Source organism: Pantherophis guttatus, chromosome 2, assembly GCF_059756535.1.
Source record: "Pantherophis guttatus breed Tessera chromosome 2, ASM5975653v1, whole genome shotgun sequence".
In the NCBI taxonomy this organism is placed as follows: Eukaryota; Metazoa; Chordata; class Lepidosauria; order Squamata; family Colubridae; genus Pantherophis; species Pantherophis guttatus.
The window spans coordinates 225,457,798-225,462,716 of NC_142064.1; the positions used below are offsets into that span (position 1 = coordinate 225,457,798).

Genomic DNA, 4,919 nt, shown 5'->3' on the forward strand with positions numbered 1-4,919 from the left:
AATAAATCCTAATTAGAATAAGACAGTTTGAGTCATTCAAAGGCTGGTGATAGTGGACAGCGTTTAGGAGCTGGACGGAATGACAATTCAATTTTTTTGAGTAATATTGTCCCATAATTCTGTGACTACATGATGGCAGTTGTGGAATTCCTAAAACATTAATGCAAAAGTATTTAATTCTTCCATCTGGAAATTTCTAAATGGGTCTTTAAGATCAGACAGTTGTAAATTATTACATGTCGATTAGGATCTTGCATTCTTACTCCATTTTTAACCAGCCCAAATGTAAGGTCTTGCTCAACTAGTGGACAGAATTTCTATTGTGCAAAAGGCTACATCAGGCACATTGATGGACATGGACCAAATAGGCCTGATCCTGAGAGAGATTTAAGGAGGAAAAAGAGTGCATTAAAACTATGCAAATTTCCATAACTGGCCAAGTTTTTGGTCTTCACCACTCAAAGTCTCATGAAGAGAAGTTGGAAAACTTTATATAGTTCATTGCTCCACTGAACTCCCTCTAGATCAGGGTGGGCAATTAATTTTACCAAGACAGCTACATAAGGGTGCCAGATGACTGAAGGTGTGCAGGGTGATTGCACAGAGCCGACCCAACTTGTATTCTTCTTCTGCCCCCTGTGGTGTGCTTATTTACATTTGATTTCTAATTTCCATTTGACCTCATTTGGGACAGACAGGACATCCAAAGAGCTGGATGTGGCCCAGAGTGGACAAAATGTCCAAGTTTGATCTAGATGATTGGGGCAGAGATGGCTCTTAAGTTATGGGAGTAGAGTCACTGCAAGATAAGCATTACATATTGGTTAACCTTTATGACGTATACATATTGTCATCATAGAGGCTGAAGATTTCAATTGTGATTTGTCTAAGTTTCACCCATTGAATACAATTTGTTCCTCAAGTGCTTACTACTCCAGGCAAATCATCTGTGCAAGAATTATACCCACTTTGTGTACTTGTAGAGTGATGGATTGGATTCAAAATCAATTTAAATATAGACTATGGCTACTTTTTTAAAAAAAATCTCTTCCAAAAATTACTCGAATTGGCAGTTTGACAAGGACCCTGGCCTTTAAATTTCTTCCCTCCAGATTTCCATCTGGGTATTTATTTATTTTATTTTATTTAGGATTCCATATTTGGCTTCCTGTTAGTGCAGTAGTGCCATTTCCCACTTTTTTTTTCTCTATTGATTTTCTTTGATTCTTACAAAATTACATATTTTTATTGGGGGAGACATATCCTCAGTATTATTATGACATATTTACTATGGAGATGCAAACCAAACATTAACACCTTGAAAGGTTCTAACCTGATACTTTTTCTTTTTACTGCACTTCACCTGAAAGAAATAAACCAAAAAATAAATAAATAAACTTCAGCAAAGTTACCATGGTGTCAAATTGGTGCTTGCCCTATTTCATCTCCATATAGTACAGGAGCATCTGCTAGCAGATATTCAACTGTGCTCTTGTTTCAGCATTATTGCTTTTTCTCCTTTATTTAGGGCTCTTAATTTCTCTGGCACTTTAGCAACATTTCCTGTGATTTTGAAGACGTGATAGGCTAGCTTTATGTTGACCTGTTGCAAGACAAAGCCAGTTTCTTATTGGAGAAAAGTGCCTCATCTCCTAAGCAACCCATATTTAGAAAGCATAAATGCAGAGAAAGACCAAGACAAACCAATAAAGGGTTTTGGAACTGAAACGGCAGCAGTGGCTAAGACCAGAGTAGCAACTGAATATTCTATTATTTATTCCATATAATATTTTCTGAAGAATATCCTATCAGTATGCCCTAGATTAGGAAAAGATATTATCACTTAGAGAGACGGTAGAAATGGCCATGTAATTTTGACAATGCTTTCTCCTCTCTCTCTCCTTCCTGCCCTTTCTTATTGCTAAGCAATAATATCTCTATTGCACTGTCACTGCGGTGTCATTATGTTTGTCTGCAAAATAAGATCACCTGAGAAGAGCAAAAGAGGTGTGTGGTGTGTGTGTGTTGGTTTGTTGTTGTTTTTTAAGTCAAATTAATTGAATTTAGGAGGCTAAAAAAGATCACTGCATCATTGTAGGGCAAAAGGGGAATAAGACTACAAAATGAAGGGCTTCTTATCTTCACGCGGTCCCAAGCGATTATCACATTGGGAGAGAAGTGAAGTTTCTCATCATATTGTGATTGGGGAGGCTAAAAGACAAGGCTTATTAGTCCAAAAGCCAAATAATGAAATGTGCTAGGCTAGATGAAAGCCTTTTTGACATTTAGCATTCTCTACCATTCTGGTAGGTGGCGAGCAGAAGCTAAGAGATGGGTCTATCTTAGTCTACCTAACCAGCTATGGTTCTATTAGAAAATGGGGAAGAACAAGCTCACCAATTTATTAAATTTGCTCTTCTCTTTTCTTTCTTCCTTCCTTCCTTCCTTCCTTCCTTCCTTCCTTCCTTCCTTCCTTCCTTCCTTCCTTTCCTTTCCTTTCTTTCTTCTTTCTCTCTCTCTCTCTTTCCTTTTCTTTCTTTCTTTTCTTTCTCTCTCTCTTTCTTTCTTTTCCTTCCTTCCTTCCTTTCTTCCTTCCTTCCTCCTGAGTAATTTGCATATTTCCCATCAAGTAGGTGATCTTTTTGATGAGCCACGGTGGCACAGTGGTTAGAGTGCAGGCTACTTCTGCTGACTGTTGGCTGCCTGCAATCTGGCAGTTCAAATCTCACCAGGCTCAAGGTTGGCTCAGCCTTCCATCCTTCCAAGGTGGGTAAAATGAGGATCCAGAGGGCAATTCGCTGACTCTGTAAACTGCTTAGAGAGGGCTGTAAAGCACTGCAAAGTGGTATATAAATCTAAGTGCTATTGCTATTGCTATTTTTAGTTCTGTCCTTAGCAGAAGAATGGAGGTCATATTGCTTTCCTAATTTTCAGGCTGAAAACAATATAGTTGCAACCAGTACTGTATATAGATTTAAGGATATTGTGTTATGCTCTTTTCCAGTGTTGACTGGCCAGAAGTTCCAATTCAGAAGAGTTTTATGCATATATATTTAATGCATATGGACATCATCTCAAACTCCATCAGAAGATATGAGGGAGGTGAGAATTGAGATTATGGCCAAAGCCATTCATGTATGTCATAGATATACTGTAAATTAGACATATAACACAGGTTTGATAAAGGACCATCTTGGATGGTTTTAAAAGGAAATTAGAGATTTTTCTGGAGGATATGGTTATTGATGGCTACTAGCAAGAATGACTATGAGTCTTCTAAGACTAGAGGTAATAGCAGTTGAATAGCAATTATGCAAAAAAAAATAATCAATTGCCATTGTATAATTATTCTGAACTTTTGAAGCTCTGTGGATGTCTAGCCACAAAGAGAATAGAAAATTGGACTAGAGAACCATTCAGTTTGATTCAACATGATTATTTGTATAATCCCGCTATGTCTTCACTGACTTCAAATGGGTTATATAAATGAGATGAGCCTCCCTCTATTAAATTCTGATTAGGATGCATTTCTCAAGAATGTGTATTAAGAGCAATAATTTTCCTTATAAATAATATATTATTAGGATCAAACTATATATTTACAAGTATCAGCAATTAGCATTATTCAACATGTTACCTCCATGCCTTTAATGAAAAATTAATAAATTAGAAATGAAATTAGACATATCAACCTTATGTTTAGGCTTGCCCCTTGCTTGACTCTGTTTAATTAATGGAATGATGCAGGACAATGAACAAAGAGGCAACATTTCATTAATCAACTTTTAATGGAGAAGAGATGAAGGGATGCTACTCTTAAGGGTTCATAGACTGGTAGTTGGGCCTCAGGTAACCACTTCTTTTTCCCAGTGAATCTTGGAATGGGATGGGAATCTTGGAATAAAAACAAACTTTCAAATTAACTCCAGTTACAATGGAATCTGTAGCTACTACTTGAGAAACTGAAGACAAATCATAAATTATAAGGAACCCACCAAGTAATTTTTTTGAATTTAAAAAGAACACCATTAAAAGCTGTAAGCCAGTAAAAAATTTGGAGTCCTGATGTTATGGGATCTTATTTAGGATAAAATTTCTCAACTGTCAGAATAACACAGAATTTGTTCCTAGCTTTTCATCCAATCTTTCTGAGGTGATTTATCTCATTTTAACATTCTGAACATACCTTCTTATTATGCAGAGAGATTGTAAAACAAGCAGTGTTTGGATCAAAGCAGAAATGCATATTAAAAAGATTCTGATCTACTACTTTCAATGGATAGAAGATATTTTTTGAATTGTGATATCATCATATTATGATTTTATTTATTTAGAGATAGGTAGGCTAACCAAAGCCTACCTTGGATTAATTGAGGAATTACTTAAACTCCCCTGCTAGAAAAAATGTTAGAATAATTTGCAGTTGGATAAACCCAAAGCATTCAAAGTAGAGTCCCATTTATGTCCATCAACCTCTCTGATATCCAAACATTTTGTTCGGCCTGCTACTTTCCATTGTTTCCACAGGAACAGCAAAGTAGACTTAACTAGTGAGAAGAGGAGACTTTTCTACCAATCAATACCATTACAGGACGGCTAGGATGGCAACACTATGTCTCCTGCACTGCATATTGAACATTAATACAATTGAACATGTCCAGAAATATTTCACAAGAGTCCTCCACTCCTCTGCTCGCCACAAAATACCTTATGCCACCAGACTTGAAATTTTGGGCTTAGAAAATTTAGAACAACGCCGCCTTCGGTCTGACCTAAGCATAGCTCATAAAATCATCTGCTGCAATGTCCTACCTGTCAATGGCTACTTCAGCTTCAACCACAACAATACACGAGCACACAATAGATACAAATTTAAAGGGAACCACTCCAAACTCTATTGAAGAAAATATGACTTCAGC

The 4,919-nt window shown here is 36.7% G+C and overlaps 1 long non-coding RNA gene across 1 annotated transcript; it reads left to right on the top strand.

Moving 5' to 3' along the window:
- Positions 1 to 1,753: 1,753 nt before the first annotated feature.
- Positions 1,754 to 4,577, top strand: LOC117673827 (uncharacterized). Its single transcript, XR_004593585.3, has 3 exons — positions 1,754 to 2,007; positions 3,005 to 3,102; positions 4,528 to 4,577. It is a non-coding gene; the product is annotated as an uncharacterized LOC117673827 (long non-coding RNA).
- Positions 4,578 to 4,919: the final 342 nt, after the last annotated feature.